This window comes from Geotrypetes seraphini, chromosome 4 (genome assembly GCF_902459505.1).
Source record: "Geotrypetes seraphini chromosome 4, aGeoSer1.1, whole genome shotgun sequence".
Lineage (NCBI taxonomy): Eukaryota > Metazoa > Chordata > Amphibia > Gymnophiona > Dermophiidae > Geotrypetes > Geotrypetes seraphini.
In genome coordinates this window covers 18,819,520-18,834,526 of record NC_047087.1, presented here as the reverse complement: position 1 = coordinate 18,834,526, position 15,007 = coordinate 18,819,520, and positions in this window count along the sequence as shown.

The window sequence follows — 15,007 nt, the reverse complement described above, 5'->3', positions numbered from 1 at the left end:
GCGTACTTAGCATTTTATTATTATAGATTCTAGATCCTCTGTGTTCATTCCAAGCTTTTTTGAACTCCGTCATCGTTTCCCTCTTCACCACCTTTCGCGGGAGGGCATTCCAGGCATCCACCACCCTCTCCGTAAAGAAGAATTTCCTTACATTGCTCTTAAGTCTACCACCCCTCAACCTCAAATTATGTCCTCTGGTTTTACCATTTTATTTTCTCTGGAAAAGATTTTGTTCTACGTTAATATCTTTCAAATATTTGAACTCTTCCCATGGGAGGGGGGTGTAAAACCCAGCGGGGAGCACTCTTTATGTTGATGCATTTGTAAGTGGCAGATATATGAGCGCATGGGGGCTAATACAACTGAGAACCCCCTACGTCTATCATATCTTCAGAAGATTTGGCCAGAAAAACATTACTTCTGTTCGCCCAGATTAAATGCAGTTTTTCAAGGCAGAAGTGATGGAATACTTGCGCCATTACAGACGAGCAAGTTAATTAAAAGTATTCCGCCGACAATACTCTGATTTATTAATTAACTTCAGGGCATGTTAAGGCGAGTACACAGAGAGAAATCACAATAAATTGATGCCTATTGGAAATGAGGTTGGCTTGTCTCAGAAACCTGCTGGGTTAATTCTTCTCATAAGCAAAAAGGCTCAGGAGAGGAGATAAGACTAAGGGTTCCTTTTACGAAGGTGCGCTAGCACTGGATTAGCGCACGCACTGGATTAGCGCACGCTAGCTGAAAAACTACCGCCTGCTCAAGAGGAGGCGGTAGCGGCTAGCGTGGGCTATTCCGCGCATTAAGGCCCTAACGCGCCTTCGTAAAAGGAACCCTAAAACTCTGGGGGTGAGAGCCATTCTTGGGGCCAACCAGTTGGTTGACAGAAACAGAGACCTGTATTTAAGTGGAGTCATGTTCTGCATTCACCTTTGCCCAGAACTAATACTGCGTAACGTGCCGTTGTGGAGGAGTGGCCTAGTGGTTAAAGTTTCTGCACCCTAAGGTTGCAGGTTCAGTCCCAACACGCCCTCCCCTTTTACAAAACCGCAAAAGCTATTTTGAGCGCAGACCTGTGCACTAAGGGCTCCTTTTACTGAGCTGCGTTAGGGCATTAACGCGTAGAATTGCGCGCGCTACAATGCCGCACGTGCTAGACGCTAATGCCAGCATTGAGCTGGCGTTAGTTCTAGCTGTGTAGCGTGGGATTAGCGCGCGCTAATCTGTGCGCTAAATACGCTAGCGCACCTTAGTAAAAAGAGCCCTAAATGCTCTGCGCTGCTCCCGACACTCATAGAGTGCAATAGACTTCTGTATCTTACCTAAAACTCTTCATTTTCAGTGAAAAAGCAAAACAAACAAAAATAATATATATACATACTGTGATGGGACATATACCCTGGTGTGACAAACACACACACAGAAACAACAGCATTTAGCTTATTCCTAAAATAAGCAGCATAAAATCGGTTTTCCCACTTGGGACCTGTGTTGGCCACTGTTGGAAACAGGATACTGGGCTTGATGGACCTTCAGTCTGTCCCAGTATGGCAACTTTTACGTTCTTACTTTTATGGAGTCCTTATGGTCTTATGAGAGCCAAGTATAGGCCATCAAGCCATTGCGATATCACTGATGAGGTTGGCTCTTATTGGTGGAATGAGGCATTATGACATCACAGTCTGAGCTCTCTGGAACGTTGCTACTATTTGTTTCTGCCAGGTACTTGGGACCTGTGTTGGCTACTGTTGGAAACAGGATACTGGGCTTGATGGACCTTCAATCTGTCCCAGAATGATAATTCTTATGTTCTTAGAGTTCCCATGAGCGTCAGGAGCAGCGCAGAGCATTCAGCGCGCCAACCTGCGACAAAAAACGCTTTTGCAGTTTTGTAAAAGGGAGGGGGGAGGTCTACTTCCTATAACCCTGGGCAAGTCACTTAACCCTTCATTACCCCAGGTACCATAGCTAAATTGGGAGCACGATAGGGAAAATACTTAAAGTACCTGATTACTATTCAATGTAAACCACCTACAATATAACTTTCAACTCTTCATGTATTCATCAGGTCACCTAAGAATTTTGGAAGCTACTTCAAAATATTTTCCACCATAGTTTCAGCCTGTTGTAAGGTCACAAACCATTCACACAAAATATTTTACTCAAGCTGGCTGAGCAAAATCCATCAGATTGTAGACCTTGAGGCCAAATCAAACACGCTTCCTGGAGCATAAAGATTCCGCCTGTTAAAGAGAGCTGGGAAGGTTTTTTTGTTGTTTTTTTTTTTACCTCTGCTCGAGTGGTGACCTTTTGACTTGGAATGCTCTTGCCATTTCCAGAAAGAATTAGGGTTAATATTCAGGGGCACTAACCAGTTAAGATTATGCAGCCCCTAAAAAGTCCAAAACAGACGTCCAGAGTTTCAATTATATGACCCACAGGACATTTAAAGTTCAGGTGTCTTTAAAACATCCCTGATGATGTCATAACGTTACTGCAGTAGAAACTGCCACTGAATAATGGTGGGCGGTCTGAGACTCTCCTGCCTGGTTAAATCATTTTGACTATCAGGCCATCACCCAGTCAGAAACCATTCAAAGGCCTTCCTGCACCAGTCTCTATCTTTCCTAAGCAGGACTGGAAAATGAATGTTGCTGGCCTACAAATAAGCCTTCAAGCCAAGTGCATAAATAACCCTCACTATGGCTGAAGAAAAAAATTAAACAGATAATGCCACCCCAAATCTGTATATGGCGCCTTATGCTGTATGCACAAAATGGAGCGCGCGGCCAATTTACGTACACAGCATAATTGTTTAACAAGATTAATCAGCACCGATAATAGGCAATTAATATCTCATAACTGACGCTAACTGGAACTAATTAAAAGTTAAGCGCATAACTCGGTAGGCGCTTTCTATAAAGGGATTTTCGTCCATTCTAGTGCGCGAAGCTCAAAAGGTGGCATGACCAAGGGAGGAGCATGGGCATTTCTAAAAGCTATGTGCACTGTTATAGAATACGTCCGATCCACATACAAGTTAGGTGCAGAGATTTAGTTTAGGCCTAGTTTTCCTTAGTCTAAATGGGTACGCCTAAAATCTATGCGACACACTGGGGCTTAGCGAGATTCTATAAGGTGCGTGTACCTTTTATAGAATCATGCTAAGTGCCATTCTAGTCAACACCGATTTTTGGGGCACCATGGAGAGAATGACACGGGGACAAACTTTTCCCCGTCCCCGCAGGAACTCAGTTCCTCGCCCCGTTCCCGTGAGTTTTGTCGCTGTCCCTGCCCCATTCCTGTAAACTCTGTCTTAACTGTACAAACCTTGGACACAGGATTTGAAAGTGTTTGAGGCTTGTGCAGATGAGGACGGAGCTTAGGCATTGGTGGAATGAGGCATTATGACATCACAATCTGAGCTCTAGAATGTTGCTACTTAGGATTTTAAAGCATTTGAGGCTTGTGCAGATGAGGATGGAGCTTAGGAATTGGTAGAATGAGGCATTATGACATCACAGTCTGAGCTCTAGAATGTTGCTACTTATGATTTTTAAGTGTTTGAAGCTTGTGCAGTTGAGGACGGAGCTTAGACATTGGTGAAATGAGGCATTATGACATCACAATCTGAGCTCTAGAATGTTGCTACTTATGATATAAAAGTGTTTGAGGCTTGTGCAGATGAGGACAGAGCTTAGGCATTGGTGGAATGAGGCATTATGACATCACAGTCTGAACTCTAGGATGTTGCTACGTATGATTTTTAAGTGTTTGAGGCTTGTGCAGATGAGGACAGAGCTTAGGCATTGGTGGAATGAGGCATTATGACATCACAGTCTGAGCTCCATAATGTTGCTACTTATAATTTTAATATGTTTGAGGCTTGTGCAGATGAGGACGGAGCTTAGGCATTGGTGGAATGAGGCATTATGACATCACAATCTGAGCTCTAGAATGTTGCTACTTATGATATAAAAGTGTTTGAGGCTTGTGCAGATGAGGACGGAGCTTAGGCATTGGTGGAATGAGGCACTATGACATCACAGTCTGAGCTCTAGAATGTTGCTACTTATGATTTTAAAGCGTTTGAGGCTTGTGCAGATGAGGATGGGGCAAGGACAGGAACTGGCCGGGATGGGACGAGAAAATGAGTTCCCGCGGAAACGGGGAAAAATTTGTCCCTGTGTAATTCTCTAGCACAATGTATAGAATATGGCCTATAGTCAATACTTAACCATGAATGGATTCAAACGCTCTCCCTTAACCTTAACCAAGTATCCTACCAGCTGGCAACTGAAGTTGTTGATTGTTTGTTGGATGGTAAGTTAAGTATATCTGAGAGAAAGAAAATGATGATAATGCTGCTGTTGGATTTGGAAAGGTGATTAGGCCATGATGATACTTCCACAAAGTCTCCCTTCCACAAAAAATCTGCAATACAAACGTGTTTTCACTCCATACTCACCTTTCTAGGCGTAAAAACTTGGAATAGCCTTACTGAAATGACCAGGACGGAACCTAACTACACCATATTCCGGAAGAAACTGAAAACTCATCTGTTTGACACTTAATCAGCTGTATCATCTCCTCCCCCCTCCACCCCTCTCCCTACCCATTCCTCCCCTCCTCTTCTCTTCTCCCCCCCTTCTTCCCCCCCCCCCCCTCTTTAAGTCGCCTTGAGCCTACCCAGGTATGAGCGACACAGAAATAGAAGATTAGATTAGATGATGATGGCAGGAAGTAGGGGAAGGAAAGGTGATGCTAGGGGGGGGGGGGGATGATGCTATTACCAAGAGAGGTGAAGGAGGAACGAGAAGGTTATGTTGTCTATGGGGTAGGGGGAGAAAGGAGGGAAGGTGATTTGCTAAGGGAGTTTGGGAACCCCTAATCAAGGGGAAATCACCTTCACGTCACAAGGGAAATTCCCTTCAGTTCTCGGGGTTATTGTCAGTGCCAAAATGTGGTCAGGGCTCTTTTTGAGAAAGGGAGTTTACCATACCAACCCAGTGACGGAATGGACCATCAAACCCATTTCACATAAACAGGCAAGACCGCCAATCCATTCCACCTCGAGAAAGGACAGGAAAATAACAGTTATGTGTGAGGTTTTGTTGCGTGTCATTATTAATCCAAAGCAACACTAAAGAGAAACAATGACATGTCATTTTGACGCATGCAGAACCGATTTAGCGGGAAACTTAATTATTTTAAAATGCGCTAAAACAACGTAGCATCACCTCGGCTGATTTTATCCAAGCTAAAATGACAACAGTGAAACTAAATTCAAAGTGAAAAAAAATAATACATGGAAAGCATAACAGAAAACAAAGATGTTTTCCATGCAGATCCCTACCACATACACAGGTAAACTGGACCGCAATGACTTCTGGGAGAACCAGAACTAATTCTCTCAAAGAGAACGTTTTCCAGCCTACTTTGAAATAAATGTGACTTTCATTAGTTCCCCTGATCATTAAGCTCCATGAGATTCTACAATTGGACTAGAATGACCTTCATCTCTCGCTCTCTTTCTTCCAAAAGACCGCCAAGTGCCGTTTCTTGTCCCATTTTTTTTCCCGCCGAGATGATAAACTACAGCACTCAGAAGAACATAAGAAAAAAAGCAGAAATGGCTTGACCTTCTGAAACAAAATGTCAGACTACTGATAACACCAGCTAATGTCCCTCTTGGTTTTCTGCACCATAACCCGACGTTGCCTGTCCCCCAGCAGGAGCGAATGTGACATTGTGGCTGACAGCAGCCGGGCAGCAGCGTGCTCAGTACATTCAGATAAGCCCACGAGGCAAAAGGGACATTGTTACAGCCTCGGGACCTTGAAGCGGTGCTCGCTTTCTAACGGGACTTGCATTGGTTTTAAGCAGAGATGGCAGGGATAAGGTCAGTTACAGCCAAGCAAGCTGAAAGTTAAGTACGGTTTGTGGCAATCTAAAAAGAAAAAGAAATATCTCTTCAGCCAGGGTAGCAGGGCTTGGAAGCAACCCCACTGCTCAAGTCTACTGAGGCCTCTTCGGTGACATTTGTTAGACTAGACTAGCGATATTGACATTTGTAAGAATAGACTAGCGATATTGTCAAGGCTGTAGAATTTACTGTGAATATTTGTACAAGCAGAGTGTCTCAAGTTATGTGAATATTATAGTAAAACTAGTCTTGAAGCCCATTACATTAACGGGTGCTAGAATATATGTCTGTCTGTCTTTCTTTCTTTCTCTCTCCCTCCCACTGTCTCTCTCTCCCTGGCCCCCTTTCTCTGTCTTTCTGTCTCTCTCCCTGCCCCTTTGTCTTTCTTCCTTTCTTTCTGTCTCCCTCCCTCCTGCTTGCTGTTTGTCTGTCATTTTTTTCCCTGCATTTCCCCATGCAGCAGCAACAGCATTTCCCTCCCCCCCCCCACTTCCCTGTGGAGCAGTGGTATTTCCCTTCCCCTCCAGGTCCCTGTGTAGCAGTAGCAGCATTTTCCCCCACCCCCTTCCCTACTCTTACCACGATGTGGCCTGCTCCTTTTGGCCCCTCCCCCTTCCCTTCCCGCGGTCTAGCCTGCTCCAAGGGCCCCCCTTCCCTTATTGCGTTCCTCGCAGGCAGGCCCAGCTTCTCCCTGCACGTCACCTTTTTTAAAATTGTGTTGACCTCCCTCGCGTGGCTGCCTGCCTGCCTGGTCCCGTTAAGCAGCTCGCGGCTGTAGTCTTTTTCTTCAGCGCTTCCCTGCCCGCTCCGCAGTCTGGCCTGCTCCGGGCGAATTTTTTTTTTAAGTTTAAAAGTTGTCGCAGCGGCTCCTCTCAATCCCCGCCAGCTTCGGAAGCCTTCTCCGACGCTGGTGCGGCTCGTGAGAGGAGCCAACACCGCGATCTTTTGGAGAGCAGGGAGTCCAGTGCTGGCGGCCAGTCCTGCCGGCGAGTGTAAGTAGATGTTGTAAGGCTGGAGACTCGCGCATGCGCACTCCTGCGGCCACGGACCTACATCTCACAGATCACGGAAGCACGCAGGTATGAGTGCGCATGCGCGGCTAGGGTTTATTATATAGGGTGTTTGTGTTCCATCTAAAGCAGGGGTGTCCAATGTCGGTCCTCGAGGGCCGCAATCCAGTCGGGTTTTCAGGATTTCCCCAATGAATATGCATTGAAAGCAGTGCATGCAAATAGACCTCATGCATATTCATTGGGGAAATCCTGAAAACCCGACTGGATTGCGGCCCTCGAGGACCGACATTGGACACCCCTGATCTAAAGGGAAAGGGATTTGTTCTGCCTTTTTGTAATTTTACAACTACACTTGAAGGAGTCTGGGACTGATTTCCTGAGTGTTGAACTAAGTTTTCTCTTTAATAAAATGTTGAATTATGTTTAGCTGCAGACCTAACTTAGCCTGCCTGCACTGGGTGTTTTAGCTTGGGCATTTTAGCTTCTTATGGTTATCTCAGCATACACAATATTGTATTCCGCCCTCCTGGACATGTAACAGAAAGACTGCAGGGCTTAGATAAGTGACTTGCTAGTGACTTGCTTAGGACCAATGATTGTTCAGAAAAGTAACACGTGAAAAGTTTTTTTCTAGAATTCAGTTGTATAGCCAGAAAAATGAATAAATATCTCTGTAACTTCCTGGTTTCGGGACTTCTGAAGCTGCCAACTTGGTGTTCGGGAGTCGCATATATGCTGAATAAACCCTGTTGCTTTCTTCAAGTTTCTGATTACACTTCTCCCTCCCCATTCGCGGTTTCTGTAATCGCGATTTCACATATTCGCGATTTTTTGGGGAGGGGGAAAAAAGAAAAAAAAAACATCCTCAAGTCTTCCCCCCAGCATCCCGGCCTTACCTGGTGGTCTAGCGGGCTTTCGGGGCAGGAGCGATCTTCCTACGCTCCTGCCCTGTGCAGATCGCCATTAGGAAGTAGCTGTAGGGAGTTCCCATTGTCGTCTCGAGAGACTACGGGAATTCACAGCAGCCATTTCCTCATGGTGATCTGCACGGGGCAGGAGCGTAGGAAGATCGCTCCTGCCCCGAAAGCCCGCTAGACCACCAGGTAAGGCCGGGAAGGCGGGAGGGAGGCGGGGGTGGGTCAGAACCGGATATTCGCAGTTTTTCGCCATTCACGGTCCGGCTCTGCCCCTATCCCCGTGAATCCGGAGGGAGAAGTGTATTGTGTCTCAATGACCTTTCACACTCAAAGCAGTACAGGTATTTCAAGCATTTTCCCTACCTGTCCTGGTGGGCTCACAAACTATGTAATAGACCTGGGGTAGTGGAGGATTCAGTGACTTGACCAGGGTCACAGTGAGCAGCACAGGGTTTGAACCCACAACCGCAGGGTGCTGAGGCTGTAGTTCTAACCACTATGCCACACTATCCTCCTCTGAGCTGTACTTGCTACACCTCTACCACATTGTGGGCTACAGTCATGAAGATATCATGCACTGCTTTGGCCTACCTGATAAGGAAAGTGGTTTATAGATCAATACATTAAATGAAATGACAAGTATACCCATGGGATTAGAGAAGAACCTAAGGAGGAGAGTGTGGTGCAGTGCTTAAAGTTTTCGCCTCAGGTAGCCAAGATGGCGGCGGTGTGTGAGCTGTGAGTGAGATGCAGTTAAGAGCCGACAACTGCTGGAGTTCCTCATTACCTGGTGATTGCAGAGAAATTTTGCAGCGCTTCCCGCCATGCCGCATACGAAGAGGAAGGGGGTGATTAGACCCGCATCCTCGCCGGCACTAACGTCCACTCCAGCCCAGCAGACTGTCGATCGCTTATTCCCAGCTCTATTGACGACGACGCAAGCAATCGGAGATTTGGACATCCCGGCGTTGGACATAGGCATGGGAGAGCCTATTGCCCTTTGGGGCCTTGATACATCTCTCTCACCTCCGCCCTCCCTTAACCCTCCGTGTCCAGCTGTAACCGGGGCTCTGGAGTAGGAGAGCCGTGATCCAGGAAGTGGATATACGGGGGTCTCTCAGCGAGGGCATAGTGTCATCGGAAGAACAGCTGATGGTTACAACCAAGAGAACTGAGGAAGTATCAGATCCCATGGAGGCGTCCCTGAATGATATCTGGCGGCTGCTACAACGAATGGAGACTAAAATGACTAAGACCACAGAGGAGGTAACTAATATTACAACTAAACTTGATACTTTGGATTTAATGAAAACGGAGTTTACAGACCAAGCCAGGCAAACACAGGAAGAGATAACACATTTACAACAGTTTGAAGCAGCTACAATTAAGGATAATACCTTGATCCATAGGAAACTTGAACGGATAGAAAATTATAATCGTCGGCTAAATCTTCGTTTCCTGAATTTTCCTTTGGCTCCAGATGTTCTACCTATTGGTTATCTTAAGAGGTATCTATCTGAGAATTTAAAAATTTCCCTTAATAATATTCCTCCAATTAATAAACTATATTACCTGCCAAATAGAAAGGATGTACAAAAGGATTTAGGGAAAAAGAATGGTCAAGGGACTCAGATTGATTTTGATAATGTGTCTTTACTTCTTGAACAAACTTCAGCAGCTGACACGGAAAGAGCGACTCTTTTGGTGTCCTTCGTTTTTGAACAAGATGCCAATATGATTTTGAAACTATACTTTAAGAACTCTCAGAAATTATTTGGAGATCAGAAAGTATGGATATATCCCGATGTTTCTAAAACTACTCAGGAACGAAGAAAGGATTTCCTCTCTCAGCATCAAGAGACAATTAAATGAGGTGCTACATTTCTTCTTGCTTCTCCCTGTAAGTGCCTGGTCAGGTACTTGGGTGTCAAATATACATTTTATTCTCCAGAACACTTGAGGCAGTTTCTAGATATTAAGAAAATCATCAAGGAATGAATGTAGTTGTTGATTCACACTAAGCTTTACTGCAAATGATATGTAATTAATTTCTCCCTTAATATGTTTGACTACCCTTATTGAAATTGTGGTCTAAGAAAAGGGGATTAAGATTTGGTTATATTGTAAGAATTTTTTCTTCTTTTGAAATATTTTCCTTCTCTGTGTTTCATGTAGCAAGATGTTCTTGTGAATTTTATTTGAAAATTATAAAGAAATAAAGAAAAAAAAAAAAAAGTTATAGCCTCAGCACCCTGAGGTTGTGGTTTCAAACCCACATTGCTCCTTGTGACCCTGGGCAAGTCACTTAATCCCCCCCCCCCATTGCCCCAGGTACATTAGATAGATTGTGAGCCTGCCAGGACAGACAGGGAAAAATGCTCAAGTATCTGAATAAATCAAGTATCTGAATAAATTCATGTAAACCATTCTGAGCTCCCTTGGGAGAACAGTAGAGAAAATTGAATAAACTAACTTAGTGAACATTTTCAGCCTCTGATAACCAGAGCTGGTATTGTGACATCATAATGCCTCATTCCACCAATAGGAGCCAACCTCATCAGTGATGTCACAATGGCTTGATTGTTCTATACTTGGCTCATTTTTACTACACTTTGCTTTCTAAAGTGGCACAGTGGTTAAAGCTACAGCTTCAGCACCCTGAGGTTGTGGGTTCAAACCCACGCTGCTCCTTGTGACCCTGAGCAAGTCACTTAATCCTCCCATTGCCCCAGGTGCATTAGATAGATTGTGAGCCCACCAGGACAAACATGAAAAAATGCTTAACTACCTGAATAAATTCATGTAAACCATTCTGAGCTCCCCTGGGAGAACAGTATAGAAAATTGAATAAATAACTTTGCAGCCAGTTTTACTCTTCTCCAGGAACGTCTGGAGTTGGACAGCCGTTGGCAGCACTGGAGCTGGTACTGGCAGAGTGATTATGGTGTGGGAATAGTCAGCATCTGTAGCTGGCATTAGATCATGTAAACTCTTCAGGATGATTCATTTCTGCAAAGTGCTTAAAATAATGTGACTACCCTGTGTATTATTCAAACTCCATTCACGTTAGGAAACGCTCCTAAAGCCACTTCATCCCCCGTCTTTGGAACCAATTGCCTGCCCAGTTATTATCACAAGACTCGCTGAAGACCTTCCGGAAAACGCTGAAGACCCGTCTCTTCAATTGAACAGCCTCCTGCTAGCTCCCCTTCCTTATCTCCTTCTCCCCTCTCTCTCTCTCTCCTGTTCCCTACTCTCCTTCCTTTAACTCCTTACTCCCCTGCCGCTCCCCCATCTCTCCCCTTCTCTTCCCTTCCCGTACTCCCCTTGCTCCCCCTCCCCTTCTCTCTCTGCGTCTTCTCACCTGTCTCTTCTTCGAATGCCTATAATTTTATTGTTCTTGCTCCCCTTCCCACCCCCTCCCCCAGAAGGAAAGGAAAACCCCACCAGCAGGATTCCTCTGCCTCCTACCTACCCCATACTTTAGATGTGATAAGAAGTAAATTTTATTACCTGCAACAACTCCAAAAAATAAGGAACTACTTTTCTGAATCTGACTTCACCCAGCTACTCTAAGCCTTAGTCCTCTCCCACATGGACTACTGCAATGCATTATTCAACGGTCTCACAGTGAAGAACATACAATGTCTCCAGTGTGTACAAAATGCAGCAATCAGACTTCTACAGAACCTCCATCCCCGTGACCCGGTTTCTCAGGCTATCGTCAGCCAAACGTTGTGTCTTCAAGGACCTGATGCTAGTGTTCAAATCCTTCCATGACATGGCACCAGGCTACGTGACGTCCAAGCTTCCTCCATACGTGTTGAACAGGTCTCTGCGCTCCCAGGATGAAATATTCCTCAAAACACCCCCTGGTTGTGCCCTTCAACTGCAAACCACCAAATGACGTTCCTACTCCCACTTCATACCGACCCACTGGAATTGACTGCCCCCGCAGTTAAGATCCTTTGAAGGACTCCTCAGCTTTAGGAAAGCAATAAAAACATACCTGTTAACCTTACTCCCGCGAGCGATAGATTACAAAGAAATGTATATTGATACAAGATCCTCAGTATGTGTCAAGTTAGGATAAAAACTTGTACCAAACCCCCCAAATAACAACCTTGTACTGTAACTATGGCATACTGTAACTTATTAACTGTATATTATGCATGTTAACCTGTAACCCGTCCTGAGCTCTTTGGAGAGGACGCAATAGAAAATGAATTAAATAAATAATATTCTATAAAAGCAGGCACTTGATTTTCTTTATAGAATACACTTCAAATAGACTTCATAACCAATGCCTATAGCAGGCAGTGGCATCGAAAGGGGGAGGCGAGGGGGCAGACCGCCAAGGGCGTCATCTTCATGGGGACTGCCCTCCCGTAACTCTTGAAATCTTGAAATGTTCACCAACAAGAGCAGCATCTACCACTTGCTGCTCACGCCTACCTCAGTGCCCTTCTGACATTACTTCCAGGTCACGGGACCAGGACGTGACATCAGAAGAGAGCCGAGCTGGTGGAAGTTGATGATCTTGCTGATGAATATTTCAAGAGGTAAGTGGGGGGGGGGGGGGCGCTCAAGCGGTGGGAAGAAGGGGGCCACAGGACATGGTGATGCTGGGTACCAACCTCCCTCGCTATGCCACTGTTAGCAGGTATTCTGCTATAGAATTACCTTCTAGGGGCATTAGCATGCAGTGTATATTAGTAACTCTAGCTGTCAGAGGTTCATTTACTAAGGCATTTCCCCCATTTTCTCCTCTTTAAGAAAAAAAAAAAAGCTTCATAAATAAAGTGCAAGTCCTCTGGAGAAGAGACTTAATAATGTACCTGAATTTGTAAATCACCTTATGCTCCTGATGGCTGGAAAGGTATGCAATTAATGGGGATAGTTATCAAACTGAGTTATACCATATATTTGCTCCTTAATACCCTTTAAAGAGCTCTAATGCAAGTAGTAGTGCCATGAAAATGTATGTAAAAACACCTCATTATTGCATTAATTCCATAACTATATAAGGAACTTTTATGGAAACCTCATATCTAGTCTAATGCAGTACCATGAGACTACCACTAGATGCCACCAGTGACATTTTGATCTCAGTTCTAGCAAGAGCAGGAGCAACTGGGGATCACTCCTGCCCAGAACCCACTAGATTCCAGGGAAATGAAAATGGATAGTTGGGGAGGGGTCTCTCAGTGGGGAATCTCCAATTGGGGGGGCAATAGGTCTGGGTGGAGGGGGCTTGACTTTGGAGGGGCACTAGTAGGTGAGAGGAACTTCTAGGTTGTGGGTCTTGAACTGGGGGGAGGCTCATGCATTATGGGCCCTTGAGTTCAGGGAGGCATTCAGAAGGGGGCTACCGGATTGGGGGGGGTCTGTGAAAGAGGGGATTTTTGAGGGTGGGGGTTCATGGGCAGCTTTTTTTAAACCATGATTGGCCCCTTTAAGATACAGCCCACAGGTGGCTCACAAGCAGTGATATTCATGGGAGTCAATTACCTTCGGGCTGGTGACCCCTTGGTAAATCAAGGTGCAATAAAAGCCTGAAAGTCATCAGACTTTGATAACTTCCGCCTAAATTTCTCTCTTAATTAATGCTCGGTGGGAGGAGAGACTTCTTTATTGTATCTTGAATCTCAAATAACACTCGTATTTGAGTTTTCAGATCTCTAGTCATATAACAGATCTTGTCTTGTCAAAAGAGAAGTGGTAAGAAAGCAAGAGGATGTGGGGATAAAGGATCTCTCACTCTCTCTTCGGCACCCTTCATCAGCCTTTTAATTCTCCATCTGTGAAAGTCAAGAAAAAATTAGCTAGAGTTAAAGTAGCAGCTGCTTCCCTGGCAAGTCAATTAGCCCCCTTCCGAGTCCTTCAGTGAATCCTACTGCTCCCATAATCCCTTGCAACCGCCCCATGGGGTCCCCGGGCCATGTCTTTTGTGATATTGAATGTGTACATGTTCTGTTCCATTCTGAATTATTAACAAAGAACTGGAGGCAAAGGGCAGGAAAACTGATGTGAGACTTCGAGAACCGATCACAAATGAAGTGATTGTTTTGGGTGTTTATTGTTTATTGTTTAATTAGTTTTTTGATTAAACGCTTTATCGATTCTGCAAAGCGTTGTACAAAGCATAAAATGACATTTCAACAAACAAAATTACGATTAAAACATACTTTCAAAAAAGAACTGTAAGACAAACTACAACACATACTAGGTTATTAAGGACGAACGAACAGAAGACACATGAAGGAAAGAGGGAAGAAATACAATCGCTATAGTAAATGAGAGAGACATTAAGGGTAAACACAAAAGGGCAGGAGTTAATAGAAAAAAAATAAAAAAGACTAAAATAACTTTAGTTAAAATCCGTTTAAATAAAAAAAAAAAGAAAATAATAATAAAACTTCAGTTAAAAGCATCTTTAAAAAGGAAACATTTTAAGTTGCTTTTGAACGTTTTTAAAGTTTTTTCCGTTTTTAAATAAAGCGGAAGAGCGTTCCAAATCGTAGGAGCTGTTACAGAGAAAATGGAGGTTCGGCGTGTGCCAATTATTTTTAAGGAAGGGATAATAAGATTAGATTGGGATATGGATCTTAAAGATCTCGGTGGGTCGTAAGGAATCAATACTCTATCTATGAAAGCTGGGGAATTAGTCTGCATAGTTTTGAATGTTAAAAGGGCTATTTTATAAGTTATCCTATGTGAGATTGGTAACCAGTGGGCGTCTTTTAGCAGAGGGGTAACATGGTCATACTTTATAAATTACTGATTTATTTCTTTTTAATTTTTATCTATCAATTTTACAGAAGTTCACAAGTATCCATTTGCAAACAGAAACATAGAAAGCCAATAAAAAGATTGATTAGCTAAAGGAAACAAATTAATACATTTTCCAATACATTTCCCTCTCCCTTTTATGAAGGAGTATTAGCTCCGATGCTCATAGGAATTCTATGAGCATTGGAGCTAAAACTGCTGTGGCCGGTGATAGAAAAGCCTAAGGTGGCTTCATAAAGGGGGAGGGTAAATGCTTACTCATTAGACCTCCAATCACGGGGAAGGGCGGACTGAGAGAGAATATCTTGTAGACTGTATCAAAAGGCTTTAGCTTAACAGTAACAGCTTCCCATCTA